The 24,968-nt window shown below is 40.6% G+C and overlaps 1 long non-coding RNA gene across 4 annotated transcripts in view; it reads right to left on the reverse strand.

The window, feature by feature from the left end:
* The window catches only part of LOC311436197, a 43,610-nt gene extending 18,879 nt beyond the window's left edge, over positions 1-24,731 (reverse strand). For 3 of the 4 annotated variants that reach the window (XR_014692665.1, XR_014692666.1, XR_014692667.1), the window contains exon 1: positions 24,370-24,731. This is a non-coding gene — a long non-coding RNA (uncharacterized lncRNA). The remainder of the gene's footprint in view (positions 1-24,369) is intronic. The other variant, XR_014692668.1, reaches the window with a different exon arrangement.
* Positions 24,732-24,968: the final 237 nt, after the last annotated feature.

Consider the following 24,968-nt stretch of genomic DNA (forward strand, 5'->3'; position numbering starts at 1 on the left):
AGCACCTCCCAGGAGAGATCTTCTCCCCAGTCCTACAGAAAACCGCAGAGTTCTGACCACTAACATCAAACAAGGGTCAAACCCTGGAGATGCACCGGGCTTGTCAGCCAAGGGGTCACAGCCGATGCAGAAATACTATGAAGCAGCAATTGCTCCTGTTTTTAGCCTTAGACTATATGAAGCCACAAGGGTGGCTACTGCCTATAACCATTTGCTCTGTGATTTGCATTCCATCAGCTGACCCTTTGCAAGATTTGGGAGTCCCAGATCTCACCCTCCTGCCAGATCTTCTCCTGTTTTCACCTTCTAAAACAAAAGTCAGTGTTACACAACATCAGATGTGGATTTAAGAGAACATTCGATTTCAGTTCAGTCCCTAGGTAGGATTCCTTAAAACAGGAGGTGGAAAAATGTTCAGAATAAAAAAAAAAAAAAAAAAATACACCGAGCCAATGCTACCGCCTGCTGATTGTCAGCTGGCGTACACAGCCCATTAAACCGCTGCAGATAGCGTAACAGCTTGTCTCAGCAACTGGAAGGCTGAGGAGCAGGCTGAATATATTGCTTCTGCCTCCACATCTCACATGCACCAGACACCATCATGACACAGTCAAAGACTGGGCTCTCCTGCAATATATTTTAAGATTTATCTAAGTAATTACAACATATTGCAACAAATGTCTGTATCTCGAAATCATACAAGGAAGCCTTTTTGAAAGCATCTCACTAATCACTACAGTATTGAGAGAGCCACAGAGAATAATCTTCTATGCGTTTTCTGTGTTTATTCACTTGAAGGGTTGGATGTTTGGGCGCTTTGAAAAATACAAAAAAAAAAAAAAAACTTCAGGAGAAATGAAAAAGGAAACCTTAGAAATCTTCAAAGAAACACTGCTACTACCAAACATAAAACAGCGCTATAAAACAGTCACAGTCACATCATTTAAAAGTTGTTTTTCACATAACTGAGCTGCATTACAATAAATATTCTGGACAGTAGATGTCCTAATTGTAATTTGGCAAAAACGCTTTGGCTGCACCAACCTAGTTAAATACAGTGTCAGGCAGTTATTGAGCAAAATCTACCTTATAAGGCAAAGAAAATACTTGGATTTGAGATGCCCAGTAAGCAACAAACATACTCTATTAGCTTTTGCTTTTGAGATAAAGTAAACATAACAAATGTGTTTCTGTTAGAAGTTCAGCAATTCTCTTAAACACTGTTTGTGAGGTTTTGCTTGGCCTAATGACATGGACAGTTAATTCAATCTCCAGAATGTGTTAATGGGATATTCCCAGTCAGGAATTTATCAATAAAGCTGGCAAATTCATTCACGGAACAAAAACATGATACAATTAGGGAGATCAAAGATAACCTCCATTGCTGATCAGTGTTTGAAAGGCAAATCCATTATGCTATGTAAACACAAAGGTCAGATAAGCCTTTTTGTATAAACACTGGGCCAAAAGTGCTTTAGGACACTGAGAGCCTATAAATTTGTGACAACATATATACATGGATTCAAACCGTCTTCATGTACATGCAGCCAACCAGTCCCACCCCTCAGATTTGAGCTTTGTTGTCCAAATAAATGCAAACAGTGCTTCTACTTACTCTATGATACAGGAGGAAAAGGTAAAGCAGGCAAAAATGCTACAATTCAGAGTCCAAACTATAAATAGCTTTAGGTTTTAGAAAATACAAACCAGAGAACTGAGCATTTCTGGACAGCAAACACAAGGACTGTTTTCAGACAGATGCCTACAGTAAGTCTTAAAATAACCGACAGTTTTACTCTGTAGTTTTTCTTCACTGTTTTTCCAAGCTATTTTGGAAACTTTGAAATCTGTGTTCTCTGTAGAGAAGGAATTTCAATCACAAGAAAAATCTTTTTCAGCGCTGCACAGATCTTTTCAATAACAAGAGACAAGCAACAGCATATTCAGAGCATCAGCTTATCATTGTCTAGAATTATCTAACATATCCGAGTGGATTAAAAATGTCACAGAAATAAGCAAGCTCTGTGGAGTTTGAGAACAACTTGCTCCTAGAAAATACCAGAGATGCCAAAACAGCTTACACAGGTCAGAAGTAAAAATTCAATAAATTTATGCTTGTTGTAGAAACAGCATTACAAAGGAAGAGTCAGATTCCTTGTCTGACAGATACCAGAAACACGATGAAAAAGGTATTTAAATACATGCTGTCAAATTATGTCAAAAGTCTATTCACATGCATATCTCAGAGTAGGAATTACATTTCAGACAAAGTTTTGGGGCTCAGGAAGGTAGCAAGAGCAAGACATACTGTGTGTTTATCCAAACTGAGTGCTCAGAGCAGATTCATGTCTAAATAGTTGTCTTTTGCTACCAATATATCTAAAGCTCACAGCAAACTCACAGTATAGCTGGCACATGTTAAATGCAAAGCTCCTGCTCCATCCTGTTGAACTGTTTGACTACATCCATCCACCCAAACACCTGCAAGTGTTGTTACTAATGCAAAACATGTTCAGAAAGAGGAATTGCTGTTATTAGACCTGAGCAAGGTCACTTGGATCTTTTGGTTTTAATCCAGCCCAAATGAAACCATATAAACAGCTCGCGTCACGATGTCTGTTTTGAATACCTACAGGGTCTAGGTGGTAATTTGGAAGAAAACCCATTTTGAAAGAAAATAGCAAAATGTAGGCTGCAGCTCCTGGGGCTTGCTTTGCTTGTCAGGCCACACTCAGTATTTCGGGCTGGTAAACCTCACCAGCTGAGATGAGCAGATCCAGCAATGGGGGCTGGTGGACGAAAAGGGCAACGCACCACTACGAGAGTTTCCCTTACTGCCCCTTCCAGTCATGTCCTTACCACTAAACAATTCTCTCTTTCAGTAAGTCACATGATAGACGTTAGCTGTTAACCCAATTTAAGCTATTTTTGTTTCTTTTCCAGTATGCTCTGATCAGCAGCACGAACCACAAATAGTGCCCAGCAATTGGCGAGTGGCAGATGCCTGAATCCCATGTTTTTCATCTCAGTTCAATCTCCTTGACTCATGCATCCTGTCTACGCTAATGTTAGTTTCCTGATTGCAGTGTGTCTGCAGCTTTGGAGTGTCAACAAGTGCCTGAGCCATCCCAGAAAGCTCGCTCCTCCTCTCTGGTCTTCAGTTTTGCTTGGTTTTAATGACTCTCTCAAAGCTACCTTGTTTTGCCAATCTACATCTGGACTCTTTGCACTTGTACTGGAATGGTGGTACACTTTCTCCTCTATTTTTAAAATAATTATTTTGATGGTCTAGAATATTCTGCTTTGACACCTCAGAAGAATATGAGCTACTAGCCACTAACAGTTATACTCACCTGCCACATTCATCACACCACCACATTCTCCCACTTGAATGAAACACCCCAAACAGGAAGATCTGACCTAGAATACACCATTGCTTGTTTGGGAGGTGCTCATGTCTTCATTTCCCCTATAATCTGAAATTCTCCTGTCCCAATTGCCATCACATTCTAGATAGCATAGCAGACTTCCCATTGCTTAAGACCATTTATGATTTGCATTTTTCTTGCAAACTCATTAACAGCATTCACTAGGGATACAAAATAGTTGTATTTTTCTTCTCCATTTAAAGTATACAGCTAATACAAAACTCAAATTAGGATCACTACTACTTATAAAACAAAAACAAAATAGCACAGCAAGAAGCAAAGTAAAAGTACGTGACAGAGTTGTACAAGTGCATTATTAAACTACTCGTCAGAACTTTAGATGCGTTCCCTTCCACCTTCAGCTATTTACCACAGAGCCCTTTTCCTTACCATTATTTCAAATATTTGCCCCCAAGCCTTGTGACAGGGCACTACTCTCACCCGCATTTTACAAAAAGATGGAACCAACAAGCTCCATGCAGGCAAGACTCCTGAGTCCCAGCACAACACTTTGACCACAACACCACTTTCTGCTCTGGATCATTTTGATGTTTTTTTGTTTGTTTTTCTTTGTTTTTTTTTTTTTTTTTTTCTTTTCCCCCCCACAGTAAGCTTATGTGGAACTATGAACCTAAAGTTGAAATTATGCTCAAAGGTTTTTAAACAAATCAAAGCTCAGGTCCCAGGAACTCTGCTCAAACAGCCCACAAAGAAACACATTACCCAGCCACCGTTATTTGGGCAATGGGATTATATATACAAGGCCAGAAGTCTACAGAGTCCCAATTCAGATTTATTTCCTTAAGTAATGGACTATTCATCTAAGCAATTATTAGCTGAATAATAATTAGCTGAAGCGGATGGAAGACTGTCTCACCTTGAACCATGACAGCAAGGGAATAAATAGTAACGACCGCAGCAGCTGCATACGCTAACACTTTGGGTAGAAACTTTAACTTGAGGCTCATATAAAGGGTTTTCTTTGTTTTAAATTACAAGTGGAGCCATTACCCAAAGGTGCAGTCCTCCCAAGAGAAACAAACTGAAACAATGAGAAACCTGTAGGCAGGAAGTACTGAAGCAGGACGGTGGGTTCAAATATCAAAGGCTGCCTTTCGTAAGGTGTAAGTGATACCTTTCTACATCATAAACTGCTGTCCTCCTACTTGGAAAGGAAGTCGCCATCTTTTCCTCCTTCCATGAGCTACTTCTGATGATTACTCAGTGTTTACTTGACCTAGCAATGAGCTCTAAAGCCCTCAGCCACTCTAACACAGACAGAGCGATCGCACGCACAGCTCTGAGTCCCGCTGCACAGCTCTGGTTGAGCAAGACTTGTCCTCCTGCACTGAGCTAACCCAGCAGAGGTGCTACCACCGGGACGTTCAAAACCTCTACCTTTTAGTGGTACTGGGGTGACCATGGCATGCAGATCTTCCTCTGCTCTGTTTTTAAGCACTGTGCACTCTCCTTTATTTGCAAAACAGTTCAAAATAATATCATTTGTTTCTGATTTTAATCCTTTTGTAAATAAATTATATAAGTTACTGATGAAACAGTTCAGTTTACAATAATGCAGTTTAACACAAGAAAAGTTGAGCAAGTTAAGGTATCACACTTCTTTTCACCCCATGAAACTGCTTAGGGTGTGCAACACCCAGCTGATTTCTGCTGTGATATTCACACTCTACTGTAGAGAAGCTACAGTGAGAAAAATAAATGAATATCTTTCATTCTGATTTGAAATTGCTTGGAGAAGCCTATGCAGGAATCCATGCTGCACATCTGAATTATTCAGATAGAGTTTAATTGTCCACTTACTCTGTGAAAGGAAGGGATTGCTCATAGGGCCCTTTGTAGCTGAAAGGAAGATATCAACGTTGCAGGAGAAATAATTCATTATATTCCTCCAAGTATTTTTTAAACTCTCCTATTCTTGAACTGAAGCATTGACTTCTCTTGATTATCTGTTCAGACCATTTATAATCAATGTGTGCAGATTAAACAAGAAATCTCTCCTTCCCGGCTGTGCAAGCACTGATCACAATAAGCAGTCCCTAAGACCCATAATTTTCAGCTTTGCAGAACTTTTGCAGTGAAGCTGTGTTTAACAGATCTCATAGTTACACAGCAGAAGGCAATCCTTGCTCCTTTAAAATGAACATAGCGCTAGAAAAAAATAAACACTGTGCCAGAAGAGGTAAGAAAAAGCGTTTCTCAGTTAAACTAAGCAATTGGAGCTTAAAAGAAGTAACTATAATGCTAGGTTTTTATATAAAACTGGTTTAACATAGGTTTCACTACTTATATGCCTTATTGTATAGGTTTAGCATGATAGACATGATATCAAACTGGGTGTGAAATGCACAGAAATAAAACATTTTATCTATCATTTGTTGAATTATTATTTATTTTTGCCTCTATTGACAGTTGACTTTGAAAAAACACTGCTACACAACCTTGATAATTATTAGCTAAATCTTTGCTAAAATATCTCTTTTAAATGCCCTTTGGCTGTAGAAGTTTTATGAATTGTCCATTAAGGAAGAAACTAGGATGAAGAACACCCCAATTTTAATTCTCAGGCATGTTATGCATACCATAATGTTACATCTAATCAAGCACCAATAGTTTCTTCTTGGAAATTATTCATCATCTGTTGTAGAGGTTTTCAGCAAATGAGTTGTGGTGCTGTTATACAGATATTTCCCTTATAAAATTATAATATTTAAACTAGTTAAAAGCCTGATGCAAATCTGTTGTTGCAAATGCATCTGAAATTATTCTGAATCTGTCAGAATATTAGAACCGATTGCCATTATTTGTATTACCACCAGCTTTCATAAGTATATTTTACATTGCACTTCCAGGAAGCACTTGTTTACAAAGATGGATGGTGCCCACATTTATCATATTGATAGTGCTTACCGTATCTATTTCTGTGGGTTGTTATTAAATATTTTATTTATTGCTGCACACAGCTGATCTGATTGCCATTAGTGAGACATATTGATAAAGTTACTGTGGGAGACTGATGCCAGTAACATATTTAAGACCGAGAAAAGCTTACTATTTTATGTGTACAAGTGACACTGTATGCAACTCTTGTTTCATCAGTAAAAACCCAAACAGGCCTGAATATAAAATGCTGTTTTCAACTTAGTCACAAGAATGTTAAGAATTTCTTTTTAAGATTTCTGTGTCTTCCTTGTCCACAGGGAGCAGCAACCCTAGCAGTCTATTGCTAAATTCGAAGATTGCTCTCATATCATCTTATTAATAAAACTGTCAGTCACAACACTGGTCTTACATTTTGCTATAGATTTTCTCTTTATTTTCAAACAGACTTTTAACCAGTCTCCTACTACATTGAGAACAAAGCCATATCAGTCTAAATAGGACACCACGTGGTCTCCTCTGGATGCTCTGAACCACCTGGCTTTGCCTACTTTCCATGACATCTATACACAGCCCACGTTTCACAGCTCGGCCCCAGTTGTGCTTTGCACACAAGCAAGCCAAGGTTCATGACTTCAAGTCAAGACATCCCCTGAGTAGCCTAAAAGCCAGAAGTAATTGCATTTTTCATTTAGTTACTGGAAAGAAGAGACGAAAGATTCAATGCATATCGCATGACTTTGTCAAGACAGCACAGCAGAATTACATATATGACTTGGACTGGTTTTCAGAAGGGATGAATGCTGAACTTCCTTAGACAGGGGTAAGCAAAGTCACAGGAACTGGGAAGTGCCTGCTATCTTAGCCCTGTACCTGTGAAAGATTATTCTTTCAAGAAGAAAAGCATTAGTTTTGTTTTGTACAGGGAGGTGAGCACAAAAACCTAACTTCTTTTAGAAGCTTACCTACAATAATCAAAGTAATACTGAGAACATTCTTAGCACTGCTCATCTATACGATAGGTACTTTCTGCAGGAGAAGAAGCAGAAAGATGAGGAAAAATCTACTTCCCTTAGAACAGTTCTTAGCTAAATACATACGTGAAAGTACTCTGTAAACACGACTGGAAAACTGGTGTTCCATATGTTATTTATCACTGCTGGAATGAAGTCATGTTTTTTCCTTTCACACCCCAAAGACTGTCAACACTGAAACATTTTTGTTGCTTAACTGAGAATTATTTATTCACTTTATAATCCATTACTACTAATATGAAGAAAATTATTTTTAATTTGAAGACAAGCATGGAAGCTACCTTTTTATTTTTTCCTCCTCCAGTTTAGTGCTGACACAAGCAATTCATGCTTCTGTTCTTTCTCATTTCCATTCTCATCTAACTGCCCCAGCTTGTGGTTGTGGACCCAGGGTTTCTTCCTGAAGGCCTGTTCCTCATGTTCTGTGCCTGTGACTTGTGTGAGGAAGCCATGTCAGTAATTTCTGGGCAAGAACCAACCCGAGATGCAGTGCCTATTCTCAAAGTCGCTGCACTGGGCTGCTTTGTCAGATTCTGTCTGACCATGAAGTCTAAACATGCCCTCCAAAAGTCCAAAGAAACAGGAGGCATCAAGTGAATAATGTAGTTTTACCAACTGTCTACAACATTTTCTGTGAAGCCAGATAGATTACTATGAATTTCAACAAAGCAACACCCATTAAAAAGGATCCTGTCCCTGTCTTTTCAGTTCAGCTAATATACTGTATATGAATTTAGTGTAATGCATTTTAAAGAAATCATATCTTCTCTTACAATGTTGCCAGCTCCAGATATTCCTTACAAATAAATACGATTCCTATGACATTTTCAGAACCTCTGTAAGTTTGATTTTGAGCTTCAAGTATCAATGTTCGCAGCTTTTCCTTGCTGTTGTTTGCTGCTTTTAGAGGGGGAAGGGATATAGAGCCTTCAGCAGTAACACATCAAACCTAGCAGTACTACTACTGGCCCCACACATCTGGAAACCAGAAATTCTCATTGCTAATTTAAAGAAATAGTATATATCTTTTAATTTATTCATGCATAAGAACACATTGCTAAATTTTATTTATAATACTGATTCAAAATGTTTATTTTAAACAATCTGAAAAGTTTCTCATCAGAAAAAGCCTCCTTTCTGCAAGCAAGATACTTCAGATAATAATTTTAATTTTTAATGCTTCCTGGTGGAAGATTTGCCCGTACCTAGCTGTGGCCACCTGCAGCACAGCCCCACATCACTGCTCGACTGACAGCAGCCACATGGAGTCGATGAAGCAGGTACCTGCTGAGTGCTTTGATTTCTCCCCCTCACCGCGGCAAGAGGGACGCCTGACACGGGCCTGACAAGTGCAGTGCTTGTCCATTAGTTTCTTGACCAACTGAAAATGTTAAAGCTGAGTTCTGATAGAAGCTGTAGCCTGGTCTTTCAGAACATACACGTGTATTCTGCACTAAATGAACTAGTGATTGACTAGCTTCTGCCACCTGATGCTTGGTAGAAAACCTCTGCCACAAAATGCATGTAGAAGTCCATATTTCCAAGACATAAGACAACAGATGCCTGCATATAGGTACGTTCCCTACCAGCTGTGATCCAGGGTTATTATCCGGTGCAAGAGCCAACCTCCAGAGCCAGCCAGCGTCCCTTTGCTTTATTTACTCAGTAATGTCAGCCCTGTGTTTGAGCTAAGAGTCTCTACCAAGCAGCGACTGTGTCACTGTTAAATAAGTCAGGCAAGGTTAATTACCAGTGTGTTTACATATAAAGATGATCTGCGATGAGAAAGACATCGCAAGGAAAGTACAGTGTGATTAAATAGAGGTAAAACACCAGATTGTTTGTTTAAGCTTTCCATTGCTGTAGAAGTAATTTTCTCTCCCTCAAGAGCTGGAGCACAGCTTTTTCTTTCAGTCAAGAAGCTGATTCACTCAACATCGCTTTATTTAATCAAAATGCAGCATCTCTATAGCACATATTTTTCCCCTCATAGGCGGCTATCTGTGTTGCTAGGTTGGGTAGTGCCTGAATAGCTCTCGCATGCAGACATATTACAGATGTATAAAATGTCAGCACAATTTACTGAGCCTGGTGAGGATGCCTTTGTTACAGCTTTTGTTTTAAATCCAGTACTGTGTCTGCCTCCTAGGGCCCCGAAGTGAGTCTCTTTAAAAAGAGCTACAGATTTATTCCTCCACTTTGAATAAGTGAAAATGTGTTTTGTTGAAACCTCAGGAGAGTAAATGGATTTACTATAGAATCCCCTTTTGTTTATGGGCTTGATGAAAACATTTGGCACTTAATGATTCCCAGGCTATTCCAAGTTTAAAAAAGAAGAAATCAAGTGTGCTGAGTGTTAAAATGTTTTCCACCAACCTCAAAGCAAAGTTAACATAAAGACTTGCTTCAGGTGTCAAATTAGTATGGAAGTGGAATGCTTACTAACTCGCCTTCTCAGCATTTACACCCAGTATATTGTCACATTTTGTTCTTAAAACAGACCCAAAAGCACGGGAGGTGAGGGAGACCTATCCACGTGGCCACCTGAAATCCAAACCTCTTCCTCTCAGCTCTCGCTTCTCCCATCATCTGCTGCTCCTCCTGTCTTCATTTTCTTCAAAAAAACTTTGCAAAAGTTCTGAGATGACAGCATGTGCTAACTTCCCACAACCACAGAATAATTTCAAGAATCAAATTTATGTAAGCACAATGAACTTCCATTAAATTATTAAACTTCTCATAAGAGACTGTTTATGTTCTTCTATCAAAGTGGTTCGAAGTGCAAAATTTCTAACAGAGCGCTACTGACACTATAAATACACAGAGGACACAATAAATTATCACTGTTAAAAGGTTTTATGTGGGGATAGCTTTGTTAGCAGCATTTGTGGCTTTTGGTGAGCAATCTATTTGCATTACCGTAGAGAAATATTACAGTCTATATCAGTTTTTAGGCCAATATTGATTATGACTAATAAAACACAGGAATTAGAAAGCTCGTTAAAACCTAATATCTCACCTAAAAATCTTAGAGCTACCTATTTCCATTTAGAATATTCACGAATTTTACAGCAGAAATATTTTAAATGTTAAAAACACTTTTCATGTTTTTTTTTTGTTTTGTTTTGTTTTTTAGAAATAGCGAGCCACCAGTGCATTCCCACTGAGAGATCATCAGTTTCTCTTTAACAGAATAATCAGGCATAATATGCTTATCTGATCCTGTTCTCTAGCCAATATATTTCTCCCTTTCAGCTTTTCCTCCTTCTTGTCAGCCTCTTAGGGCTCTGTTCTTTATATCAAGCTTTTAATAGATATTTACCCACAGAAGCTGCAAGACCTGTCCAAGTCCCTGCAAAATACAGTATGTGATGTGCTAGTTCTTACTCAATTAGTTTTTCTCAGTCTATAGATTTTTTAAGGGAGGTTTTTCAGTCTATAGATTTTTTTTTTAACCTATGGAAAACAAATTTCCAAGACCATTCAGAAGTTTGTGTCCTTTTTACAAAGGCAGTTCAAAGCCAGTTAGGCTCCCTCCTCCCAAGAGGACTACACTATATTTTTCCTTTCAGGGAAACAGACTTTGTACTGAAGACATCTATGTAATCTGGTATTTGTACGGATCCCTCAGCATAAAGATGACAGACACCATGTAACACAACCGGGCATGCAGAACCACTCTGCTAAAGTTATTTCTGCCTCTAAAATACAAATGATTGAAAAATAAAGGGGGCAGAGGGATAGGAGGGGGATCATCATTGTATCCTAAGATTCTTCCTATCCTGGACAGCTTTGGTTTATTCCCTATAATGAATGGTTGACAAAGGACTATTAAGAGAAAAGGTGAGGAGTAAACGTACATGTACATACACTTGTATACTTTATGACTGCATCATAACTTCCTGTGGTAACCACATGCCTTTAAAATCCAGGAGCTTCTGCATATTAAAGTAGCAGCAGATTTGGCTATTCAAAAAGTTCCCCAGCTCTAAAGGAGGAAAACCACTGGCTAAACTCTCAGGGTAACCTTCCTCTGAAACCAGTTCTTCGATCTTGGCCTTTTTGCTTCCTTTTCACACATAAAAGGGGTTTCTAGTGAAAAACCTGTGAAGTACCTTATGATGTTTCCTCCATGCAATCCATTAATTATCTTGAGAAAACCAGTCATTATAACCCTAATGCTGACCTTAGCTTGTCTCTCACTTTGTAGCATTTATTATTGTTCTTTTCAAAAAGTACAAAGCGCTCCTGGCAGATCCAGCCAGTCGAGCAGACTCCCACCTGGTTCAAACACGTGTCATGGACTGATCAGATCGGCCTTTCTCAAAGCCATGGGTCGTACAGCCACCTGCAGGGATGCCGCAGGGTTACCATCTCTTGGGTGGGGACCATCCCCAAACTGCCAGTTACCTCAAGCGACCTCAAGTTCACTGCCAGTTACCTTAAGCGATGACAGCAGTGCTTCTTATTACAGTGGCAGGGAAGTTAATCCATAGAATAATTTTGTAAGATGCAGTATGAGAAGAAAAACAAGCCAACATCTTAAGGTAATAGGAAGCAATCCTGTGAGGCCATCAGCTCAGTATCAAATACGCCTGCGTATTTATTTTGAAACAGGAGCATAAGGGAATCCCAGCAGCGAAGCAGGGAGCAGTAGCACTAGTTGGAGATGAAGCAAATGCAACAGGGGTTTTTGGAATTGGTGCCACCAACAGTGTGCTGCACCCTGGCCTCAGGCACAGCAGTGTTACTGGGGGAAATGCAGCAAACGGGCCTGTGTGTGGAGAGGACATGTCCGAACCCGAAAATCAACAAGCCAAAAGTGACTGGCTGAAGTGAAGTTTTTAAGGAACAGTAACGATTTGGATCATCTGAACACCCATTTCTTACCAGCTTTTCCTTTTTCCTCATTTGTTCTCCTCAAGCACCGAAAGAGGGCTCTTGCTACTGGCAGTAGGATACCTGGCAACAAATAAGGCAATACCTTGCCTTTTCCAGTGAGACACCAGGATCCTGGCAATTTTTCTTCTTTTCTATCAGCTTACACATCTCTACTAACCAATGCACAGTGCAGGCTTCTAAAACTGTTGTAAAATTTAGGGTAACATACTTTTTGGCAAATTACATTCCAGGAAACCTTAATTCACTGGAGATTCACTGAAGTTTTATCACTGACCGTCAGCGACTACTGAAGCACCTATGCCACAGAAGATATATCCTCTTTGACTTAAAAAGAATTGATTTGGACTGTAATACCTTGTAAGTAGCTGTCTCAAAACCAATAATGTTGTCCTGCAAATGACACTGTGTTTACCACTGCACCTGAGTAGGCACAGTCCTTTGCTGGGACTCTCTCTCTGCTGCAGATCCTGAATCTCTACGAGGTTCACACAAGGGAAGTAAATTCCAGTTTTCCCCAAACGATCCAGAGATTTCCTTCAAAATCACATCCCTGATGAGCTAAAAGGCCAACGCAAGAGCAGTCCAACAGGCCCCATCAGCACCACAGCCACTTTAAGATGGGATCATCAGAAAGGAGTTGGAGGTTGTAGAGTTATGCTGCTTAAATAACAGTGAGCCAGCTCAGACACCCAAGGAACCACAGCCACTGCTGTTGCTACCTATTTCTTACATTTATGTTCAATTTTATGTTCATTTATGTTCACAAAGCATAACCAGGAGCAGGCATATTCAGTGGTATACATTAAACTGTCTCAGCAAACAAAGGCCGGCAGAAAAAGCATTGCCCTTTCAGGAGCACTGTGTTACATCTGGCAGCAAAAGGCTGGGAGGAGCCGCTGGCACACAGTCACTTGCTCCAATCCACAGGGGACAACGACAAGCAAAAGCAGATGAACTTTTTAGTTGATCTATTCTTTTAGGTTTTGCATTAAGGCTAACGTTTGAAAGGAAATTGGGAGATATTTTCTTTGCTACAGTTTCAACAACTACTGAATAGCATTTCAGCCCCAGTAACTGCGTAACCATGGTCTGAAAGTACCTGGCAGCACCAGTCCGGGCACCGCTCAGTGCACGTTATCAGGGATCAGGCCCCCAGCCAGTGCCTTTTATCTCCTGGTGACCGACAGGACGTTGCTGAGGAAGGCACAGACCGGATGCTTGCACAGCAGCCTGTTCACAAGGGAGGACTTGGGACTGGGCCCTATTAACATTTCAGCACTTAAAATGTAATCACGCCTGCTCTGTGCCCCTTTGCCAAGTACCTCTGGCACTTTCATACCTGAGCGTGAGCTAAAGCAAAGCCATTGGCTACTTTCCAGGTTAATGACTTTCCAGTCTCTAATGAAAAGACCGGAGAGAAGCTGTAAGACATGCCTGCAAACAACTCCAGCAGAGCAGCACATCTGCCTGGGGAGCAGCAGCAGCCATCAGACCGCATTTGTCTTTTATGAGAGCCCATCTCTCCTGCCTCCTTTTTATTTTTCCCTCTTTTTCCTTGTTTTGCAATCACTTTTCCCACCTAAGGAGAGGGGAAATATGAAGGTAATGAGCTTTTTGTTGTTTTGTTTTTGTCAGACCACCACCACCACCTCATTACCTTCTTGCCCTTCGCTCGGTTTCTCTCCCCTTTTTCTCCGTTTGGTTCTGGTGAGCAACATGAGAACAGCAGCAGCAGCTGGCTATGTTAGCTGAAAACAGTTCAGCTGTAACTGATCTAACTGAGACATCATAACGCCACTAATGTTCTCATTGCTAATTTGTAGTGCTATCTTCAGTGCCACAGATGCAGAAATGGATCTTTGCAATTTTACAGATGAATTCACTCCAATCTCGGTGTAACTTTACAAGTGGTTGCTGAGAAGTCGGTCCCTGGGCACATTGAGGTAAATCCCAGAGCACAGAGTTGGCCATAAGGAAAGTGCAATCATCAGAACAAATACAAGGGCAACGGAGCAAAAATAACTCATACAGCAGGAATTCTCCCTTGCAATGCAGTCACAGAAACTCCAAGATAACATCAAGTTTTAACAGTCCCACCATATAAATCACCTTCCTGCATACTAATACAAGGTTTTCCGGGCGGTTCTTAATTGCTGATCGTCGTCCTTCACCTGCGGGTTATGCAAAACACACTGAAAACATCTTCTAAGATCCTTTCAGTGACTTACTAGATTTGATGCATTCTCCATCACGTTACACTTATCATTTAAGCACGGCTACTGCTTGTCCTGTACTGGAAATAATCTTTAAAAAGATATTACTCCCACAGACAGATCACCAGGCTACTTCTAGGTCACTCAGGGCTGCTGCCACCACACAGTTGCCATGGCAGTTGTTGAACAAATTCAAGGTACAACACTAGCACTGAGCACACCAGCTAAGAAATTCCAGGTGCCTGTGAAGGAACAATTTCTGTGAACAGCAGAAGTTCATTACCAACACGAGACCACTTTAGCTTTTGGAGCAGAAAAATACAAACCTATTATTCAGCACTCAGGATCTGCTCCTAGGGCAAGTGGGAAGACTGAATACAAAAACTTATATCTTGCACAACGTCTAACTCTCATGTGCAATAAAATGCCAAAAACCAGCAGCCACTTCTCCACAGAAGTTTCTGGTAATAGCAGCTGGAATAACAAAAGCTACCTGAGCCTCTCATTTTATGGGTCTGCATCAATCCCACCAAACACGACCTGCTGCGTTCAGTAAACATACATACATGAGTGAGCTCATTCTGTTGTTTTGAACCATGAGAAATAGTGAGCCAGCCATCCTCTCCCTTAAATTGATTTAAAGAAGGAAAAACTCAAATTAAATAGCATTGTTGCCTTTTGCTTGTGTGCCTGTCCACAAGTTTCAGTGGATCCAGGGCCGTAATGTGCACAACCGTATCACAAAGACAGCGTTATTTGTGTTCACCTCTGCAGGTTACAGGGTGCAGCCAACAGGATTGGCTGCAGTTTGGGGCAAACGTAGAAAGAACTCCTTTTTTCACCCCAAAGTGGCAGCAGAAGCCCCATTTTAGAGGACTGGGCCCCCTCTCTCTGGCCAGACCTGTCACAACCCCACCTGCACCCGACAGCAGGGCAGCGACAGCCCCGCTGATGGAGACGTTTGCCTCAGCAAAGCTGAATCAGTTCCACCGGCAGGGAAAAGCGACCGGCTTCTCTCTCGGAAAACCTACACCGGTGCTTAGGCCTCCTCGTCCAGACATGAAAGAGAAGTGCCACAGCTGGTTAAATAATTCTGCTCAGAAGATTAAGTATGTAGCACAGGCTTTTGAAAGGAAACGTAAGAGTGGCTGTCATGCTTTCAGTTGCCCTGATAGCCATGCACTTTGCGAAGGATGCCAAGTGTTATTGCAAACACAGTTTGTACTTCCCTGACAGTAAGTGCTTCTCTGCTCCTTTTCATTGCCACAGACCAGCGCTTTTGATCCATCAGCAATGCTCAGCACTCATTCCCAAGGGAAATCCTTTGAAATGTACCTTCATCTTGATCGCTGACCTCAAGCTGGTCCACACCGTAAGCACTAGTGCAAAGAGCTGCAGTTGCTTTGTGCAGGACTTTATCTGATTACCAGATTTCAAAGCAGCTAAACCCAGGCTAATCCACCACATAAAAGAGTCAAACCATTTTTAATGCAGGTTCTTTCTTTTTAAAACCTAACAAGGGGCCTAAAATTCAAACTAAAATTTAGCATAGCTTTCTTCTGACCCAGAGCCAGCCTACTACAGTTTATCACCGAAGATTATATTGTATTAAGAATATTATTCTAGAAATAATAGAACATTAAAGCTACTTAGGAAAGCCAAACATACATACAGAGCCAAGAAAAATTTATGAACAAAAAAGAAAACCCACCACAGAACAGAAGATGAAAATGGAACAGCTTAAGCTGTTTGTAAGCAACTGGCAATTATTACTTCATTCTGATACCACTAATATATCCTATGAGAATATTGATGTCCTGTATTTTGCTTAAAATAATGACTAACAAAGAAGGCTGAACGTAAAGACTGATTCATTCATCCACTCCATTTGACACAGAAGTCACTTTGATGGAAGCTGCGTCAATTCTTTTAAAAAACACAAAACATCTGCAACATATATATATATATATATATATATATATATATAAATGCTTAGGGATTGGGAGCTCCAGCTGCCGTGAGACTGAAGAAATCCTCATGACATCAGAAAGCAGGAATTATATTTCATTCACCCTTTTTGCCATGGTAAAAAAAAAAAGTCAACATGATCCAGATGTTCCGGGTGTTAAAGAGCGTCTACTTGGTAATTATTGTCTGAGACACGAGCTTTTTCTTTATAGTGCTGAAATAATTGACTTAATCCAGAAATAAAGAACTCAGAAATACAGCAGCCTTCTTCCATTACTCTTCAGGGTGGAGGACACGGTTCAACATTTTTTCACATTTTGATACTTTAAATGAAGTCACATAGTTTGGCTGTTAGATAAACAAGTCAGAAAACATAAACCAATGAGCTGATATAACTAAATAATGAAGTATTAACATGGTAAGTTATGTTTCCTACCAACTTATATGAAATAATGTAATTTTTTGTAATAGACGTCACTTAATAATAACAGAATTTATTTGTAATTATTTTCAGTTCTTTATAAGAAAGGTTCTGCTTTTCTTTTTAAAGGGGAGGGGAGAACCCCTGAAGCTTCGAGTGCAAAGCATATTGCAACTACCTAGAACACATTCACTTTTCCTTTTAAGCTCTCTGCACTTATTTTATTCAAAATGAAAATGACCCTGGCACAAGGAGGCAAGCTGTGAAAGCACCTCGCTCCTCTAGGTCAGCTCAGGCCTTGGGAAATGCATTGAGCACCGTCAGAGGTTTACACTGGCCCTCGGTGCAGACACTTAGGGTGCACTACAGCACAGCATCAGCACCGCTGCCCTCAGAGGCAGCGGGGAAACGGCAGCTAACAGTGAGGAGCAGGAAATTGCTCTTAAAAATAAAAGCTCACATACAAGTTTCCATCATTAAGTTATAGTGGAATGGTACAGTAAATATTTATGGCACATCCTCTGTGTTAAATCTGTTTTACAATATTACCAGCTGTAAGGAAAGCACATACCGGCTTTCCTCAGCTTCCCTCACTGGTGAGCACCCTTCCCTAACTTCGCTGACAACAGCCATCATGACCAAGGAGAGAGCAAGCACAGGGGAAACCTTGGAGGAAACCCAGTCATTGCAGGCAGGTACCTCCCAGCTGGGGCCTCGTGCTGGGATCATGCCCAGGACCACAGAAAGCAAACTGCAAGAAACGCTCAGAGACCATAACACACCAGCAGGAATGGGCAACACTCCCATCTCGTGCCGGTGATCATGTTTTGGCATTTTTGGCTTTTGCCACTCCAGCTTCACATCAAGCATGGAGCAGGTCAGCAGAGGATACACGCTCATATGTGTCTGTTGGGGGAAGATCTTCCATAATGTACAAATCTTCTGGATAAGCCTCCTTCTGAATTGATCTGAATGGACGGAGCCTTGTCCCTTGCCTCAGATACAGTGATGTGACCTCATACCCCTCACTAGCAAAGAAGAAACATAATGATAAGCAACAGAAGACATAGTGTTAGGCCATGTTGCACAGCCTGTGCAAATTCGACAGCAGCATAACATTGCAAGCATAACAGGTTAATCAGAGCAGCGGAAAATAAAGTATTTTTGCAACATTCAGACTGCTTCCTCTTGTGCAAGCTTGGAATAAAACAGTTTATTCAACTGCGGGATGCAGACAAATTGAATAAAAGCAGCATGTAAGGAATGCTCTGGCTTTGCCTCTATTTCCTTCAGCCTTCTTGCCATTACATTAACATCACAGGTATGAATTAAAAGCCTCACGGGTAACTAAGGCCACACAATTATTATCTCTATAGCAGGCAATCTTTGGTGATGCCTGGAAAGTCTCCTGAACTCCAGCATACACCAACCGATGGAATTGGCCAGGCTGATGCCAGGCTTGCAGGTAATGCCTGACCTTAAAAACTCCATCAGCTGGAAAGCAGATGTGAGCCATACGGTGAAGCAACTTATGGCTCCAGTTAACTGAGTCCTTATAGACAAACAAAGTTTGTTTCCTCACATGCTCGTATTATGCTCCAAAAAGACATTGCCCAGAAACGCTGGTCTTCTGATACTGTTTAAGTGAACATGCTTGCAATGGGGATGTATTTTTACAAAGGGTATTTTGACTGCCAAACACTGCAGATCTACACAAGTTGTGACAGTGTTTGCCCACGTCCAACTCGCGGTATCGGAATTAATCGCGTGTTGCTGCAAAGCCTGAAATCTGCGCTACCTCCTTCCAGAGGAATCCAGATATATGGCACAAAACCCGAAAGCCTCTGGAACAGCTCCTAGTGAAACTTCCCTGAGGTGATCTGCAAACCATAAACTACAGTTAGGCTTTTATCTCTATCACCCACCAGGTTTATGAATTAGCTGTGAAAGGAGCTCTTCTAGGTAGACAGACATTGACTATCAGAGGGGCTGTGATGCCACACTGCTGTTTGACAGTGGGCAGGGTAGGAACCAATGAAAAATATGGGCACCAGGCTTATGAAGCTGGCTGGAGGTTCACACCTCAGCTAAGATACAGGACATTTCAGGAAAAGTAGCTAAAGCACAGATGAAATTCAAGCCAAAGTGCTCATGAAGATGTTACAACAAAGACATCCTCTGCTGAATGGTTGGGACCTCTTGAACAAACTTCCAAACAGAAAACACTAACACGCACTTAAGGGAAATCCTATTAATCTGTAAGGGTTTCAAGAATGTGTTGAAGTGCTTTATTGAGCAATGATTTCCTCACAGCTTTGTAGGTGAGCAAAGTGTTGGCTTAAACCTCCTGTTATTCTCATTAAAATGAAATAAGTCCAGTCTTAAATTGCCCCTGTATGAAATAAAGAACGAGAAAACAACCAGCCAACAACAAAAACTACACATCCAGAACTATTTAACAAACTACTTAATTACCCAGATCATTCTAACCATTTCTAACATTTTTATGAAAGGGGAGTGAGGAAACACCACCACCACCCGCCTCCAGTTGGCTGGAAGACTGAAACTTCTAATTAAGCTATTTATGCAAGCACCCTGCTTCCAGCAGCAGCAAACATTTTAAGACACCCCCCGCCCCCTTTTTTTAAAAAAAAAAAAAATATATATATATATATATTCATTGGTTGTGTAAGAAACACACTTACTAGATTCATATTACCAATAATACCCATGAGTAGCATGTTTAGAATTGACTTGAAAACAGAAACTCTATTTCTTTCAGAAATCATTAATATCTGAATTAGTGATCAAATAGAGTTACAGACACAAACCTAAAAATCAGCAAAAGATTTTGTCTTAATATTTCTGCATCTAAGATCCCCATTTGCAGCTAAGAGACCCTATTAACACTTTTGCTTCGACTACACAGTAATCCATTAGCACAGTCAGTCGGCAACTATGCGTTAATCAAACTTTTTTTTTTAATTATACTTATTAAATGTAAAATACTAATCTCCTGATATAAGAAGAAATATTTCTACCACTCATTACACCATGAAGAAGGGTCCTGAAACACATGGAAAGATCACATCCTAAAGTTGTCTCATTCTCTCCTAAGATTTTTTAATCAACTTAAAGAGCAGCTAAGGGGTAGGCATCTTCACCGGGAAACTCCCATGCCCAGTTCCAGGCAAAGCCTTTGGGTTGATGCAATTTCAGCATTTAGGTGCAAGAATCACACCATTATCATTTCAGGAATATTATTATTTTTTCTAAACATGCATACAAGTCATTTCAGTGCCACCACAAACATTTTATATTCCATTTTTCACTGCAGAAGTGGGGAGGAAAAAGAAAACAAAACAAAAAAATAGCTTGACAAGCAGAGTAGGAGAAGTGTATTCTGTTTTTGTTCACTGCACACTGCAGCTTCCCAGAAAACAGGACTCTCTCCTCTTCTTTCCTCCCCTGTTAACACATCAGTAATAACCTTTATGGCAGAATAATTGGAGGTTATCTGACAGTCTAGAGGATTGTGTGTGTTGCAAAACAGCAATTCCATTTGTTTCAACATATAAAATCTTCTCTGGAATGAGAGAAGTTAAAACATACGCTTAACTTAATGAAATTCCCACAGTGAATATTTACACAAGTGAAGATAAGTCTTCATATATGTTTAGCTTTGCAGCAGCCTGGGCAGGCAGGGAGGGAAGAGAAAGAACCATATTTTGTGCCAAAGTGAAGACATCTCATTGTGTTGTTGTGGAAATCATCACACAAATTCCTCAGCCTGACCAGTTACATAGGGCTTGTGCATTTTTGCAGGAAGAAAAAGAAGAAGGTCAGAAAAGACAATAAATGACATCAAGCTGTATAGAAACAACACGATACAGCAAGCTCTGCTTTCACTTCAACAGGACAGAAATGCGTCTGGATCATCACTCTTTTGTGTCCCGTCTGTGATGCCCCCACCTGACTAACCACATTTTCCTTGTTTAGCCCAGTGGCTCGGCATCTCCTATAGATGAGCAAGACAAGGGAACCACTTGGTCACACTCAGCTCAGCCCTTGTGAATCCATAGCTGCTGCTTGTTCGGTGTAGTTGTGAAGGCCACGTGCCACAGCCTCACGGTCCTCAGCACGGAAACCACCGCCCTAGCCCTTCATTATAAGCACCACAGTTATCAAATATAGCCAGAGTAGAAGTTCACAACAAACCACTAAATTATACTTGGTGTAAAAGCCAGAGTGGTCCTCCATTTCCACTCACACCTGGTTTTGATCAGTGTATTGGCATGGCATTTTGGCTGCTTGAAGCAACGTACTGGATATGATGCTATACATGGCACACCGTCCTGGAACAGGGGACCACAGAAGCAGCAGTCCCACGTGCAGCACCATGCTCCTCGCCTGCTCTCCCACACTGGCAGCTTTTTCCTCCCCCCATTCACCCAACTAAAGAACAGGGATTGTATATTTAAAACTTCAGGGAAAACATGGCAATGTTAAGTAGTCAAGTACTGAGGACAGAATAATCCGATTTATTTTTCAAAAGCAAGTATCCAATTAGTAAAGGAAATACAGTTTACTATTTTTCACCTGCCTCCAACAAGAAAGTGAAGTAAGTCAGGAATAGTTTGTTGGTTTTTTTTTCCACTTTTTTTTCATCTTAATAAAAATAGTGACAGTGTCACTAAGATCACAGACAACTTTTCATACATATTATCATAGTGTTGATGTCAGCTCCAAATAATACATAACTGTATCACTACTGTATACTTGAGCAACATGGGCATGGAGGTGGAGGGCAAATCACTCCCCATGTCATCTTCTTGATGACTGTTTGAGGAATCAAAAGAATTTTTTATTTTTTTTTTCAAAAGGGATGGAAGACAAATGCAAAAGCATTTACATATCAGAGGAAGAGGAAAGATGCTTGCTTAGGAACGAGACTGAACAAAAACCGTCCTTATGGTCTTAGTAAAATACAGACATGTGCACCTATTTTGCATCTGAGGTAAAAAAAAATAGCTTTGCACCTAATTTGAACATATTAAAAGGTAATAACATCTCAGGCAATTACAATCATACTAATGTACAGGTGGGTTGAAATGATTGCTAGCAGTAATTCAGCAAAACTCATTTTTCTTTCCATTTACTCAGAAACAGGTATTATCTTAATTATCCTCCATTAAAAATGCTTTATGAATTCTTTTATTAATGTGGTTATTAAATATCTAAAGACAGCACTTGAAATCTAAAATTAAGTATTTTCCCAGATTTTGATATTAGAGAATGGAAACAACTTCTTTTGAAACACGATTATACCAAGTTACTTTGTCTCATTTAAATAGTATTAAAGTAAGGCTTATAAATAGCTTTCCCTGGAATCCTCCTAACATTACTACATTGCACGTTTAAAAAGATGGGGGTATACTATGCCTAATATAGCGTAAGGCTCTGGGTAAATCTGAAGACAAGGGATCAAGGCGAGTAACCTTGAACAAGCACCCATTTGCAGCTGTAGCTGGTGATGGATTACTTTCACCTGAAGCACTGTCAGGCAGATCACCCTGAGCACACCAAGTGCTGTACATGGCACACAATGACCATGGAGATAGAAGTGCTTTATTCCTACAACAGGAGCAGCTTAGAAATAGCCCTGTATTTATGGGCTCCAATTCACTAAACATTTGTTCCTATGAATAACCAGCATCTAACAAGAAAATCCCTACTGAGCTGTAGGGATTCATTGCTGGCACGAGAAGCTCCTGGCAATAGTAAAGGAATAAGCGTTTGCAGAAGCAGTGTTTCACACATCTACTCTTATTATTTGCCTCATTTTAGAAAACCACAGCTTGCGAAGATGATTAACACAAAGGTGCTTAGGCATTTTGAACTTGCCAGTCTAAAAGTTTCATTCCCTGAAACTCATTTGTCTCCCGCTTCCCCTCAGAGGTGCCCATATTTTTGAAGGGGTTCAGCAGGTGGCTGGGCCTCATCCTGCACAAAGGCAGGGATTCACTTCTGGACTTGCCCATAACCTTGGCAGAGCTAGGCAAGAGTGCAGGCGTGAGCCCTGCCAAGATCTACAAAGCAGAGCCCCTTCCTTGCCAGACTTTCTCGGCCCAGGAAGCATTCTTTTGTCCTTATCATTCTTAATGCGTTTTTTCAAGCAACACCACCAAAGGAAGAACTCTCCCCACCACCACCACGCTGTCCATCCCCCTGCCCCATCTATTTGGGAGATGGATCGGGGGGTCACTCTAGCCCAGCAGTACCCTTACTGGAGCACCTGGCCCAGGGGACAACATGGGGCTTTAAAGTCACATCTGTGCTGAAGGAGATAGGACGTGGAAAGTAAACATCCAGGTTTGGTTACAGGGCTATCTAGCATCTTTCTAAACAGAAGTGACTTTACTTATATGGAAAAATTACTCCTCAGGCCTCTGAGAGTGAGAGAAATAAAGATCATAGATGAGCGCATACTCCATCTCATAGTAAGTGTTAGAAAATTGGGTACAGAAAAATGCAAGCATAACTGCGTAACTTAAGAGTTGGAGCACTCATTCGGGATATGCCAACTGGGCTTTGTATTTGACGTTGAGCATGCCATTATTTAATGAAAAATTGAGCAATTCCACAAGCAAAACCAAGAGTGCTCCCTCTCAGACTGCTTCTCAACTCCCTGGCTTAAAGCATTCCCATTAGAAATAGTTAAATGTGGTTCAAACCCTCAGTTAGAGAAGGGATTTCAGCTCTGGCTTCCAAAACCTGTGCCACTATTCTCACCTCTAATTACATTTTTATTTTCCTCTTAAGAGGTTACTGTTCCAACAAGGTTTTCTTTTTGATAAACTTATGAGGAGTACAACATGATGGGATGGCTGCAGTGCAGCCATGTCCTGTGGGAATAACCAGTTCATACCTCTAAACCAAGCTTCTGTGGTTTGCATCTTGGGAGCAGAACTGAATTAAAATACAGCTCAGTATGTCATTAAGTGTCTGATTAACAGTACTCTCCATGTTATTACATTCACTGACACTGGATTTATTAAATCTGTTGAAACCAAAGGGGGTCGGAAAAGGAGTGCCAGCAAACAGTATCTTTCTATGTCTTACAGTGCTTCTTCCTTAAGGGCAACTGGAGGCTGCTACACTTCCAAAACTTTCTGGAAGTTGGCCACAGAACATTCTTTTCAAATTGCCATAGACACAGATTGCTCAGATATGGGACACAGAGAGATATAAACAAGACACCAAAAAAAATGAAACCATAGCTGCACACAAGCAGTTGCCAGCAACGCATCACAAAAGAACTTTCCGCAGGTCTAGTACTAATCTTACTCCTCCCAAACATCACTAGATGTAAAAGCTACAGATGCAGGAAACCATCTCTTAACCTTCTCAGACAACATAACTATTTTAAAGCATTCACAACCTACTGTGCTTTTTCTTAGCCTTCTACACACTTAATATTTTCAAATTTTAAAGTAAACACTTACCTTTATGACAATGAGGATTACAGTTCAGCAACCTGCTTCTCAAAACAAGGCAACATGACTGCCACAGGAACACCGAGGAGAAGAACGAAGTTCACAACTGTGTGTATGCTGGAAAATCTGCGTACTCATGCAAGCACACTAAACTGCATACTAAGGGTTCAGCTTGCAGAAATTGCATGAACAGAAAGCCCAACAGGTGTTTGCAATAGTTGTCAGCTGGAGAGCAGCAGCAAAATGAAACTGCACCCAACTGTGGAATGATTACTTCAGGACTCCCACCTGCCTCGGTCTGGCTGCCTTTAAAAGATCAGGACTCCAAAAAACACTCTACTGTGAAAAAGGGAAGGGGGGTAGGTGATAGCAGAGGGAGGGAGTTTAAATGTTTTTGATTTCTGGGCTAGCACGTTCAGTATTATTTTATCAGGTGGGTACCAGTTCTGGTACCAGCTTTGTTTAAAACAACAACAAAAGTGACACACGTGGAGCAACATAGATCATTTCATAAGAGATTTTGTCCAGTTGAGATCTTGTTTGTGCATGCAGCAGGCCAACAGGACTGCCAGGAGCAATTGTAGTGAGTTCCCAGGCTTCGGAGAAAC

The sequence above is a fragment of the Aythya ferina genome (assembly GCF_964211825.1).
Source record: "Aythya ferina genome assembly, chromosome: 4".
In the NCBI taxonomy this organism is placed as follows: domain Eukaryota; kingdom Metazoa; phylum Chordata; class Aves; order Anseriformes; family Anatidae; genus Aythya; species Aythya ferina.